At 39.2% G+C, this 14,546-nt stretch overlaps 1 protein-coding gene across 2 annotated transcripts in view; it reads right to left on the bottom strand.

Annotated features, from left to right (window-relative positions):
- The window catches only part of NRG3 (neuregulin 3), a 428,576-nt gene that overhangs the window by 109,365 nt on the left and 304,665 nt on the right, over nucleotides 1–14,546 (bottom strand). Inside the window, exon 1 of one of the 2 annotated variants that reach the window (XR_008734002.1) lies at nucleotides 7,184–7,333. The exons of the other annotated variant lie outside the window; for it this stretch is intronic. The gene's annotated coding sequence lies outside the window, so the exon portion shown is untranslated. Of the gene's footprint in view, nucleotides 1–7,183; nucleotides 7,334–14,546 lie in introns of those variants that run through there. 2 annotated transcript variants of the gene reach the window in all.

The following is a 14,546-nucleotide window of genomic DNA, read 5'->3' on the forward strand; positions in this document are numbered from 1 at the left end:
TTCGATATTCTAATTAGCCTCTGGTTATTCTAATTCTAATTAGCAGAAGAGTACATCTTCCCTATTAACTACATTTGGAACTTAAGGTTACCTTAATTCAGATATCTGCAGGCTGGTATGAAAAACCATGTAGAGTCTATGCTGCTTTCACAACATCTGGTATGAAGTTTCTAACTCATACTAGGTTGACAAAGGGAGAGGTGGGTTATTCTGAATGTACCTTCAAAAGTAAAGAGACCTCACAAAATACGAAGCAACTAAAATGGGTCGTGATCTCCCTAAGCAGATGCATCTCTATATTTAGCAACAACTATTATCGTTGTTGACACCTTAAGAAAGTGTCCTTATCACTACTCCAGCTAGGCCACTTGTTATCTTTCTGCTTAAAACCCATAGTAGCATCACCCCTTAAAATCATAGAATAGTCATGATTGGAAAAGATCTTTAAGACTGTTGAATTCAACTCTTAACCCAGCACTGCCAAATCCATCACTAATCCATGTCCCTAAGCACCATGTATTCACGGATTATAAATTCCTTCAGGGAGGGTGACTCTAACACCTCCCCGGGCAGCCTGTTCCAGTGCTTGACCACCCTTTCGGTGAAGACATGTCCCCTCACACCCAATCTAACCCTCCCCTGGTGCCACCTGAGGCCGTTCCCTCCTGTCCTGTCCCTTGTTCCCTGGGAGCAGAGCCCGACCCCCCCTGCCTACAGCCCCTGTCAGGCAGCTGCAGGGAGCGATAAGGGCCCCCCCGAGCCCCCTCCTCTCCAGGCTGAGCCCCCCCAGGCACCCCCCATCCCACGGGTGCCCCAGCCCCTTCCCCAGCCCCTGCCCGGCTCTGGACACGCTCCAGCCCCTCTGCGTCCCTCTGGCCGTGCGGGGCCACAGCTGGACACAGCGTTCCAGGGGCGGCCTCGCCGGTGCCGAGCGCAGGGGGACGGTCCCTGCCCCGGGCCTGCTGGCCACGCTGTTTCGGGCACCAGCCCGGTGCCGCTGGCCTCCTGGGCCACCTGGGCAGGCGGGGGGCTCCTGCCCAGCCGGCCGCCAGCCAGCCCCCCCAGGCCCTTCCCCGCCGGGCCCTTCCCAGCCGCTCAGCCCCAGGCCCGCAGCTGCCCGGGGCTGGGGTGACCCCGGCGCGGGGCCCGGCGCTGAGCCCTGGGGAACCTCGTACGAGTGGCCTCGGCCCCTCGGCCCGGCCTGCCCAGCCCCCCCTGCAGAGCCCCCCGCCCCCCAGCACATCGACACCCCCAGCTGGTGCCACCCGCACACTGGCTGGGGCAGCGCTCGGTCCCTCGCCCCGATGGTCCATGGCGACATGAACCATGGCCGGCCCCAGCGCTGAGCCCTGGGGACACCCCGTGTGCTTAGCCATCAAGCAAACTTTACTCCACCACAAATCTTTGGGCCCAGTCATCCAGCCAGTTTTTAGCCCAATGAAGAGTACACCCATCCAAGCCATGAGCAGACAGCTAGTGGCTAGTTAGTCACAAAGTGGCAACCGTATCATGCTGTAAATACGTTATACTACATTTCAAACAAAGAGCAGGAAAAGTTTTCTACAAAACCAAAATGGATAGCAAATATTGGCTTATACATAACCAAGTCCAAATTTTGAAAATGATCCTGCTTGGATGAAACACCGTGACAGATATTGCCAGCTAATGATTTTTCTTTTTTTTTATGCAGCATTTTCTTTTGTCTTTAAGGAATAAATTCTGAAAACAAATGTACATGTCATTAGTCTATTACTGTACAAATCCCCACTATGCTCAACTCAACATGAATTCAAATTGTAATTACTGATGACTTCAAAGTCAACAGATATAAGAAAATAAAAACTGATGAGTCTGATACTACATGCGATCCATCAATTTCCCTAATTTTCCCTCAGTGGAAACATACAGCATGTCGAGAAACGATGGCCTTCCAGAAAATATTTGCCTTTTTTCCACTTACCTGTTTGTTTGTCCCCGTTGTCTATTTAATAGTCATTTCGTTGTTTAGTGTGAATAGAGAACAAACTGAGCAACAAGGATCTAACAGGACAGCTCAGAAGAGCTGCCATAGTTTGTAGCATGAAGTTGCAGCACATGTGCTTGGACAAATGCAAAAGTAAGTTTCGCACCACTACATCCAGACTGTAAAGTATATTGGAGATAGGCAAGGAGAGACTTTATCTTGTATTAGTCCTATCCTTTTTTGATGGCTCTCTGACAACATGAATCACCTTATATGTTTGATACATATTTAGGAACTGGTTTTTATTTTTAAAAATAATCCTCAGTATCTCTTTCTGTGCAGGGATTTACATTCTTCCTTTTAAAGTAATAGCTATTTTCTTGGATGCTCCTACCTGCTAAGCTTTAATCTATCATACTCCAGACAACAAGATTGCACTAATCTGCCAAAGTAGGTCAGTTATTTACAAATTGTGACAGCAGCAGACACATCCAAAGCAAAAACTTGGTCCAAAAAGCTACTACTGTCAAATAAAGAGCCATAGGGGCAAACGGTCATCTCATGGGGCCCATTCAGACAGCTCTCCTTTCTGCATGTGTACCTGACTCAGAGTAGTTTCAGTTAATTCCTTCCATTACCAAGCTACACAGATTTTGTTCTTTGCCAAACCAAACAAGCTGCTGAGCACAGCCACGTTACAAAGTCATGGCGATAGACTTGCCTCAATGCAACTGCAGGGCACCAGCTTGCTTTTATCACACAAGCAGGGAGGTATCACAGAATAACTAATTGTACTGTAACTCTACACTGCAATTTGCAATAACTTGTTACATAGATATAACCTAAGCTAAAAACTAATTTACCCTGCCATCCGTTTTTAAATGTTGCAGCAAAATTGATAACAATATTACAGAACCGGACGTGATCTTTGATCTGTAATGTGCAAATTTCTGTATTAGTCTAATAGTCTGTTCTAGCTTCCAAAAGAAATTATGAATTTATATTGATTGGTTTTGCCTTAAATACATAAATAGCCAAATATTGCCATTTTCCAGTAGATTAAGACATTCAATACTATCATATAAGACTGAATCAGTTTATCTGACTTCTCTACTCACCATGTTTCCAATGCCTAGAAAATTAATAATAATTTTATGAGGACAGTAGTACTGCATTGGTAAGTAGTATTTTTACTTGGAGTTGTGCAGACGTCTAGACATGACTTAAACAAGTTTCACAACCTTCTTCTGGAGCATCATCTTTTCTATAAAAGCACACAGATAGCATTTTAAACCTTTTAAAGCATTTAAGCCTTTGAATCCTGAACAAAACCTAACCAAAAGGGTTGCTTAAAACTTGGAGACTGATAAAGACAGCGAATTAATATGGTGTTAATATGAGATGAAAACTTTCAAACACAACTAAACCAGACTGAAATATTTAAAAGCCTTTACAGTAACAACATTACCTTTTGTTTTTTTATATATATATATATACATACACACACATATTTATAAATACAACTGCTACTCTCCATAGACCAAGAAGCTCCTTCAAAATTACACTTTTCCCCCTGTCGGTGTACTGAATTGTCCATCAGCTACAGACAGAGCTCTTCAGGGGAAGCCCCTCCACTAGCAAAACCCAGGTTCCTACATTAGTGCTGCTTAGTTTCTCAGGAAACAGTCTTTTCAGAAGAACTCATTAAATCCAGAGAATTTAAATATGGTAGATCATCTCACTATCAAGAAAACTGCAATTTTTTGAGGTAAATAAAAAAAAAAAAAAAGGAAATAATTCAGCTGGATGCTTCAAAAGTTCTTAGTATCTTTGATATAGTAGTTGTCTCCTGAGAAACAATATGCATCAGTATAGCTTTTGCAGCACCACGACCTAAGTCGATATAAATTTTGTAAACTCCAGCACCTTCTACAACATGGATGAGCATTAAGGCAAAATTTTTTCTTTTGCTCTTTCCAGAGTAAGGCAATACAGTAAAAATATTTTTACTATACAACAGATTTCAAGTCTACTAGCTCATTACTAGAGCTAGGTGGGAAACAGCAGAAGCCACTTAGTATTTCTCTTCCAGAAAAGAAACAAGAAAAGACAAGGATTCCACTCTTTTTTCTGTAGTGTGATCTAGTCATTCATCTGGAAGAGAGGAAAATGAGGTTAAGCAAAACCTGTGTTTCACCTGTTATGGACAAATATTCTGTTCTCTGCTAATTCAGGGCCTCCTTTCCTGTATCAGATCAGAATTATTTTCTTCTGAACCTGAAAAAGCTTCCCCAATAAAAGTACTTCAAGGTAATAAAAAGCTTCGGTACTGAAAATGCAACCTTTCTTCAAGCAAAAGTCAGTTTTATTAAAAAAAAACAACACCCAACAGACAAGGTTAAATTTAGATGCTGCCTTTTACAAACAGCCCACACAGTGGATATTTTCTCCTGATAAGCATCAGGTATTAACCTCTTTCCGTATCTTCAGAGATAACTGGAGCCAACTCCTTTGGAAACAAAACGGAATGTGGGCATCTGTTCACTGCAAACATGTAGAGAACATTTTAGACACTAAATTAAACTGCAAATTATATTTTTTTATTCCATTATGTGTTAAAAGTAAAAAATATATATAAGGAAGGAAGTGAAGCCAAAATAAGACAGACCAGACAGCACATGAAAAGCAATTTGTGGTCTAGGCTTTCATCTGGAAGATGGGAAACGGGTCAAGTAGAGCAAGAAGTCAGACCTTGGCTTCAGAGAGGGAGTGAATGCCACATGCAGTGGTGATGTGGGAAGAAATCACAGCAAAAGCACATGGGAAATACTGAGTGGCAAGAGCGATTAGCAGAGAGTAAAGAGTCACTAACAGAAATGTAATTTAGATGTTGAAGGGAAAAAAAAACCCTCAAATAGGGAAGGAAATAAAGTAGATATTTGGAAATAATAAGAAAGGGTGGGGGGAGAAGAACCTAGAGAGTAGGAAATTAAGACAAGTGGGCCAAGAAAGAGAGAATTCATATCTTAATCAGAAGAAAACATAGAACACTCAAATCTTTTCCTTTTGATGCTGATAACCCAACTGAGATGCTAAAATGGTTGGGGAAAAGATAAACAAGACCAAGGAGCAGAACTACTTGTTAAAACCAAAGGGGCAATGACAGGCAGAGGTTGGCTGTTACAGTCAGCTCAGTGGTTCAGTACTGTTTTCTTCATACGACCATTCAAAGCTAGATTACCAAACCTGTTACACAGGCTGTGTACAGAAGTAACAAGAGGAATGTTCTGTTTCCCAGGCCCCTTAATGTGCCACTGATGACAGCAGCAAGCAATTGGACTTTTTCTCTACAGCAAGCTGGTGCTTGCAGCAAGAGCAAAGAGCCGGGAGCCCTGGGAGCAGGGTGCTCTCTGAAAAGGCTGGAAGCGAATCAAGTCCTCCCAATAAAAACAATCTCATCAAGAATTGCCTGTTACAACCTTTTTTTTGGTTTGCCTCTGAGACAACACTGATCCAGGTTATCTTTTAAGAAACCATTTCCATGATCAAATTTTATCACTGCAGAAAATGAATGCATATCCTCAAGGTTGGCCACTTCAACCCCCCAACGGTCAATACAATAATCTCTAGCAAAATAGTAGTCATACATGGAATAAAAGTCATGACAGGGCAATGTAACCTCAAAGGATTTACTATATAAAACAGTTACTAGTTTCAGTAAGATCAAGATTTAACCATTTGATCTTTTTGATCCAGGGAATAATAGTTTCATAAATTGCTGGGTTTGCACAGTAAAGTTTTAACCAGCAATGGCCGTTCTCTGTTGCCAAATATGACTGTTGTGGGAGGCCTGAGAAATGAGCCTGAAAATGCCTTCAGGAGTCTCAGTACTATCTATCTTCTGAGAAGAAAATAATTACCTTGATGAGGTAATCAAACTCATAGTAATGCTGACCCCTAATGCTTTCAGTAAGATTGCCATTACTTTAGGAAGATATGTATATACACACGTTACCCACCAAGCATCTGGTCTTCACAACAACACTGTAATGTATTAATATTCAACAACACATTGATTCCAGGTTTTCCTTAATAAGTAGAAATTGTTCAAGTGAGCTCAAGCAACATTGGTAGAAGCTCCATGTGAAACGAAAACTCTAACAACACGAATTGCCTTAATAAGCATCCTTATATTGGAATATGGACTTAATGCAAAGAGTAAAGATCAAATAAGAGCATAGTGGCTCTTAAAATGTATTATTTTGGGGAAGACAAACAGCACACTCAGCAGATAGCCTCTCAAAGGAAACTTTAACTCTCATGTATGGGCCCCTTAATGTTTATAATCTCAAGATAGTGTGTGCTGGACTGATCTCGAGCTTTGTACCTGTGAGAATCAGTGTTTGAATTTGTCTTCCTGCTGCTTACTACTTACAGCTGTATAACTGCAGTGCAGACAGGACAGATCAGAACATCAGGAACCCCACAGCTTCATGAGTTATCTGCACATGCGCTGCTGCATTTTTTACTGGAACCATTTCAACACAGAAGCACTCATAGCAGAAGGCAAAACACCCAGTTCAGACTTAGATTTAATACAGATACATTCAAAGTTATAAGATTAGTTGCTGATAAAAGAAATCCATCTTTTTTCTCCATGTGTTCTCAATAGCTCCTGCAACAGGCTACGACATCTTTATGAAAACTACACCATACCATCTCAACCAATCCTGAGGCGTTTAACATCAAAACTGTGACTAAGTCACTGAGCTAACATGAAACTGTATTGCCAAAATGAAATGCTGTTTGGACAACTGAGTATCTAATTCACAGAGACAGAACCCAACAAAATGAATGCTTTTCAGCTAAATCACTGTCGTGGTTTGTGCAATTTTCCTACATGTCATCTCACGATGACCCATCTTTGCTTATACTTTTCTCCCCGAGCATGAAGAACTGTGGTTGCTGTGCTGCCAAATTCTCCTCTTAGAAGGCCTGTAAATGTGATCTGACAAGTCAAATGATTGATTCCACCTTGTCCATCCAGGCAAAAAAAGAAACGTCCTTCTAAGACGACAGTGGGAGATTGACACCAACAGTAACACATCATCAGTACGAAGAGTATGCAAGTCAGAAAAGTTAGTTACTCGGACCAACAGGCTAAGTTAGATGCTTCCAGAGCATCACAGAACATATACTTCAAGCTATATTTATACTTACGGTTTTCCAGACATGGGATGGCCAACAGCAGATGTAGGAAATCATAATGTGTTTGTAAAAGGAGCGGATAGAAGAAGTTGATGTTTCAGAGGCTCATCACTTCAGAAGGTGCTTGTTTAGTGAAAGTGCTGCACCGCCTCTCATTCAGGCACCGAGATGAACCCAGTGCTCACGGCAGAGCGGGCTCGCCAGCGGGAGAGCGCGATTCACAGCTCCGTCCCTTACATAAGCCTGTAACCTCTATTCACAGCCATCTGCTGTGACTGTTGTGTAACAAGCTATAGTCGAGTGTTTCTGCCATCATATGGTAATTTTCCTTAAAATACACATGCAAAAATCACTACACAAAGACCTAGAAATACTTTAACTAGATGCAAGTCCCAAATTTCACAGATGAATTGTAGTTTGGAAAGGCAGCCTTCAAGCCCCTCTGCATGGGATGGCTGTAATTTCATTCTTCATTTCTAGCATCTATGGCTTACAGGAAGATACACAGATTAAATCTTTTTGTTGAATGGGACCTGCATTGCTAGATACCCCCATCTTCTGTCTTCCTTGGGATTTATACCAAGATCAAATAAAAGGAATTTTCAATTTCATTATTATTCTTCCACCTATAGGCAGTTCTCAACATTGGAGAAGGAAGCAAGTGGTTTTCACGTTTGTTTTTTTGTTGTGGTGTGGTTTGGTTTTTTTTTTCTTTAGTTGCTATCAAAGACATTGCATCTACCTGATTCTAGCTTCTCTCCACAAATTTCTGCAGAGATGCAGTCTAAAATTACAAAATGCAAACTAAATTACAGAAGACCACCTAAGGCCTAAAAGTCATGGGAAAACCAGACATACTTCAATACTTTAAATGAAAAGTTTTGAATATAAAACAAGCAACCAGATACCAATACACTCTTGTCTTCCAGGAGAAGAGATGAATGGAGAAGAATAAAGAATCAATGTTCCTTTAAAACTAATAAAAGGATTTTGGTCAAATGCAGATGGAGTTTTTCTACTTTTCCCAATAAAACTGCGTGACTTCTTATTTAAATGTTATTTTAGCTAGTAATAAGTAAAGATAGAAATTAATTTGGTAAAGGCTGACCATTCATTAAAACTGAAATATGAAATGGGAAACAACTGTAAACCCCCTTCAATCTTTCCTGAAAGAAAGCGGCGGGGGGTGGGGGTGGGGGGTTGTTGCGCAAACTGTTTTGTTTTGTTTTTTCTAAAAGGGCTGGGAAAGTACTGGAAAAAAAGGTCTATTATTGCACACAAAAGGAATAAAAGCAGTTAAATTCAGTGCTGTTTGGAAACTGCTATCCCACTAGTGGATTTTTTTGCTGTTATTTTTAACCTGAGAAAAGTGACACAAATTTATTAATTTAGAATTAATTTAAAATATCCCCCCTATACTAGAAATGTGAAGACCACCAATACTATTGTGACTTTAAAAATCTGTTCTGCAGTACTAACAGAAAAAAAAATATAAATTGCTGAGTAATATTGATATGGCACATTCTGTACAAGTCACTGTTAGCTTACCTATAGAAAAAATATTTCAGTTTTTCCCTATACATTTAAATTTTATTTTTAATATTGTAAGAAATAATTATATTATCAAAACTGATAGTGATTTTCCTTGCCTACTGCATTTGTAGCAAATTTTTGATTTCAATTCATCTCTCTCGGGGATTAACTTTTCAATATCTTCTGACAATGAACACATTCACACTTCCACTTATCACTAGCTAACCACTTTACTAACGCTTTGTTGATGTTGCACTTCTGTTTTTGAGCATTTCATTGCCCTTCTACAAAATAAAGCCGAAGTTCCTATTTTAAAGAAACAAACAAAACCAAATCAAGAAGATTCATACTATTCACACAAAGTAAATTTTCACAGCTTCAGCAAAACTCAAATTTGAAAACATGTCATCTTTTACAGCCTTTATCCTGAGATCTCTACCCACACTTGATCAAAGAGCAGGGAAAACACGTCCCTCATTCCCCCAAGGATATATTTTCTTTCTTATTTTACCTTGCTGAGGTTTCACATTCCCCAGCCTTTGTCTCATGTGATGCACCTTTTTTAGATTATACAAAAAATAATTAAAACTTTTGATGTGACTGTGTTGCTTTTCTCCTTTATTGCTATTTTTATTAAGGCAATTCCTTCCTTCCTTCCTTTCAATCTTTAATGCATCAACACTAATCTAGGCTGATTTGTGATGCATTTGAACTGGAGGAACTCAGTTTGTATATCCTTCTAAAGAAACCGTAGTTAACAGAAATGTCATACCCACTTGATGGATGCTAACAGATCTTACACTGACCTGTTGTTTTCAGGAACTTCACTTGATTGTTGTCACACATAGCTCTTAAAATCTAATTTTACACGGCAATAAAATATCACCTTTTGATTATTTCATTTTTATAAAAGCTTAATACCCTAGACCAACATAAATAATTTTTATTCTTTGAAAACATGGCTAATGTGGCACTCTTTGCAATTAAATTGATGACAGCACAAAATTACAATCACTGCAAAAGAAACTTAGTCTGCAGTCACTCACTCCATATGCCCTTTTTGAATACAAACCAGTCTTAAACAGATAACATAATTACTGCAGAAAGGCTTAAAACCCTTTTATTTTTGTGACAAAGTTAAAATTCAGATTTTAATCCAGATATCAAAAGGTCTATCTGGGGTTAAACAAGCACCATGTTAAATCTCTTTTAGCACTTGCCCTCCACAAAACTCACATATCCACCTCTGGCTATCCAGTCCTACTATTTTTCCTAAATTTTCTTCCACTTATAACAGCCCCTACCTACATCCAACCTTCAGTCTTTCCACTAGCAAAACCTTATTTTCTCCTGTGCCTTCTAGAAATCCAAAAAGCAGGAGAAAAAAAAAAAATCAAGAGGAATGTTGACAAATTCAGAAAGGTAGTAAAGCTGACAAAAAAAATAATATTCAGGTTCTAGAAAATCAATCATTCAGTACGAGACTCAGAAGTTTATTTTTATTTATTCCAATTATCTGAAAATATAGTCTATAAATATTTACCAACTGCAATTCATTTTTTCCTCTATTTAGTAACAGTCTCTTTACAGACTGCCTTCACGGTGCCCAGTGTTGGTAGCAGAAACTTCAAAGCCAGCTCTGCTTAAAACAGGAGGCTGAGAATCCCGAGTTCTCCAGAGGAGTCCAGACTTCTCTTTCAACCCAAATTATCCTATGATCTTACAAATACAGAACTGGACAGAGAAAGAAAAAAAAACAACCCACAAACAAGGAAAAAAAAAAGAAAAAAAAAGGAAAAAAGGAGGGAAAAAAAGCAGAAAATCCCCCCCCCCCCCTTTTTTTTTTGTTTGGGGGGTGGGGAGGCATTTGAGAAGGTGAGTGTGGATCTTAAGGCTTCAAATACATTTCTGGAAAAATAGTTTTATCCCTTTTTTAACTATCTAGGGTTTTTTTACTTATTTACAGTCCCAGTCTTCCAGGAGAGGTGGTTTGATCCTTTGCTATATAAAAAGGTAGTCTAGGAATGAGTAACTGCAGATTCCAGACACGACACTTGCAGGTTTCTCTTTGATGAGATTCATAAAGAAGCACGATCTGTGCCATGCTGTCACAGGTTAAAGTAACAGAGGACCACAGGCTATAGCTAGCTCTATACAAACAAGACTTCTGACATTTGAAGAAGCCAATTTAACAGACCCAAACGTGGTGGAAACTGATAGAAAAATATATCAATGTAGAAAAAAAAGTGTGTATTTCAATAATGGACAGATTTTTTCTGTCCATAAACTTTGTGTGGAAGCTGAAAAGTTTTGAAACCCTCAGAGCAGGGATGAGAAACAAAACCTGTTTCTAGTGGCTACTTCCTGGTGATTGTAAGTGGTTTACACATGAAGTATGATCGGCTTACGGAAGGAATTACATGATGAGGTTGATTCCAACAGGAGTATGGCCTAGTGACCTAAAAGCTTGCCATCCTATTTTTTTTTTCTTTTAGAAAATACATGTTTATTCTGAAAAAGGATTGGATAACATTCCTAATATTTGATAGGGGATCCCTCTTCACTTTAAAACTGAAATAAACTTTTAGCATAGGAAAGTAACTTTCAATGCTAAGTTAAGAACAAAATAGTTGAAGGTGGAGTTCAACATTCTGGTAAAAAATGGGTAATGTGACAAACTCATTCTCAATGCCTCGTTTACTGCTTTGGAATATCTACACAGAATGGACAAAGCTTTAAAGGTTAGACTTTGCCTCAGTATGAAAACTGATCAAAAAAACCCATCCTCAGCCTACATACAACTTACCTTTCAAGACTTGTTAGGCCAGGTAAGTCTACTCCAGAACACTATAAACAGTAGTACATGAGTATATTTGCACAATTTATGTTGTATTATATCAGTTCCCAATCCTATAGATACATGCAGGAGTACACAGGTCTGAAAAATGACTTGTACCTAAAGTTTAATTGTATTTATAATGCTGCAAATGTAAGTGCTCTACCATTGCCATGAACTGTATATATAGAGAGGTTAGCCCAGATGGAGAAAGGTAAAGCAACATTTCACATAAGCTCCTATCCTTTCCTCCCAGCATGTGACTGCTGTTTCTTTTCTCTTTGTCCCATTAGCACTTCTTCCATAGATGAAGGAGATGACAGAGAGATTCAGGGACTTGTCCTGCCCAGTATTAGCAGGGCTGACATAAGATTCCCTCCTCTTGATAGTGACTGTGAGCATGGGTTGCATTGTCATGCAGCATGCAGCCCTTCCCCTTACTGGTGACACCATTAATTTTGTTAGGTTCCTTGTGGCTCCCATGGTATAAGTAGGTTTCTCCTGTATTCCATGATTAATAAACTTCTCAAACTACTTGCATTTGGGTTTGGGTTTTTTGTTGTGTGGTTTGGTTTTGGTTTTGGTTTTTTAAGACCCAGAAAACCTGGTTAAGAGCAAAGAAATTAAGGGAAGTAGAAGCTACTAACATCTATAATGCTTGAAGGTCCAGTAGAAGGGCCTGTGTTTGGGGTGTTTTGACATTGTTCTGTGTGTCCTATATCTGTTTTCTTATGAACTAGATCCTAACTTTGAGATGAAGAAGGTAGCAGGTGGCAGATCTGACTGCCAGAAGCCACGAATGGCAATTCAGGAACTCCAAAACACCATCAGGTAGTTTGATTCAAGAGGTTTCACAAAAAGCAGAATCTTAAATATTTTAACCATTTAGTTTAATTAAATGACATGTACATGACTTAGCATGCATTAATCTATATTAAATATTACATAATTTGTACCCATATTTGTGACGTAAAGTCAAAACCTGCCTAGCATACACGTAGAATGAGGTAAGAAGGTGGGTTTGACCTGATACTATTGAAAATATATTGAAAAGTAGAGTCATATCATATGATTTGTCACTATGCAACCTCAGATAATAGCTATGTGAACAAGCTTAGTTTGATTTAGAGTTACTAGGGGGGGGGGAAGAAAAAAAAAAAAAGCATTGTGTGTGTAAGTAACAATCTTAAGACAATATTGCTGCTATTTCCCAAGTGACTGTGGCCCAGATGCACTTCCCATTTAATGACAAGTGAATGTTTGAAAATGTAACCTGTGCTATCACAGGCAAGGTAAGATTAAAAACATATTGCTTCACTATTTCATGCATCTGAACTTCAAATAAGCTAAATATTGTGATCAGATGAATCATTAGCTGTTCTGAACATATTTGTTACTGAGAACCCTAAGCAATCCCACAGAACTCAAATGAGCTGGACTTGTTTGTAAAGCTTGACTGACACCAGCCAGCATTGGCTACGTGCAGTCCAGACACAGATCTGAGTGTTCAACTTTCAGAAATTAAACCTTGCATTTTTTTAAAAAAATTGCTCCTTTCTGAAGATACTTTCAAATTCACTCTTTAGTATCTTTCAGTCATTCTTTTCCTAATCCAAACACACATTCAACCACAAAAATAGTTTTTGCAAAGCAACACCAGAGCCTTTGGAAATGATCATATTGCTCTTGACCACTGCGTCAAATGCTTTTTACACTCAGGTTATGCAAAGAGCAAATATTTCTGCCCAAGTGCTAACTATCAGCATGCTATTAATTCTTTCCTCTCCAGAAGGAAGATAACACATTACTGACTTAACTCCTGAGTAAAATGTTCCTCTGTCACTGTCCAGCTGCCGCAGAAAGTTTCTAATACCTCCCTTTCAGGCTAGACATGCTTAGAACAAGTGCATATGCACATACATAGACAGAGATAAATCACACTATGCCAATACACAGAAATGTACCTGAACAAAAGGTTTTCCTCTTTTGAACATGGATGAGGATCAACTATAAGTAAAATGTCAAAACTTGCTGGAAAAGTACCTAACTCGTATTAACCGTCTTTATTTATCTTGGAAGAGGAGCCCTTCTTGGGCCACAGGTGTGTCCAGTGGATCTACATCAATATCAAGCCAAGGTCCCCTGCTCTCACGTAGCCTAAACAACATAATTTTGAAAGAAACCCTCAATAAAATAAAACAAAAATGCCTTTGTGGTCAGAAGGTGTAAAAAGGACATTTCAGCAGAACTTTAGCTTACTGAGCAAGGTAAGGTGGCTGAACAATTTTACAGAAACAATGCAGTCAGGAACCAACCAGAGTAATTGAGCATCTCCCAGGTAAAGAGAAACAAGTCTGTGCAACCAGCACAATGCTGTCTGCAATATATAAACACTGTAGGGCTTTTGGTCTTGTCAGATACAGCTTAATCTGGGAATCTTTTCTGGGCTTTATATTGTGTCTATATGAATTTCATCTTTACTCTTGAAAGACTAAAGCTAGAGTTCCCTGTTAGAAGCAAGTCAGATAGGTACCATCCTGTCCTGCTAATTGGTTGTCCTCTTCCTTGCTTTTAGGAGACAAAGTACCTTTTTCCTTGCCATATACACAACTTCTGTGTTGACACATGCACATACCCACTGGCACAGGTAAAATCTGCCTGCTCGTTATAGGCTCTGCACTTTACCATTAAAGGTCAAGCAAAAGTAAAAGCTAAACCAAATACAAAGCAACCTATAATGGGAGCTATACAACACAGAACTACAAAACAACAGGTGTCTTTGGAAACAATCTTTCACATGGAAAAGCACAAGCAAATAAACAGAAAGCACACACACAAGACTAGAATAACAAGCATTATTCTTCAGAAAAAAAACCCATAAAACAACTCAAATCAAAATTTTAAGAGCACCCAAAACCAGAGGACTTAATACATTACACTTTCCAGGTATAAGAACAAAACCAAGAGATTGGATATGACCCTTTGTTGTATGTCACTTCATTAAAA

This window comes from Falco cherrug, chromosome 9, assembly GCF_023634085.1.
Source record: "Falco cherrug isolate bFalChe1 chromosome 9, bFalChe1.pri, whole genome shotgun sequence".
Taxonomy (NCBI): Eukaryota; Metazoa; Chordata; class Aves; order Falconiformes; family Falconidae; genus Falco; species Falco cherrug.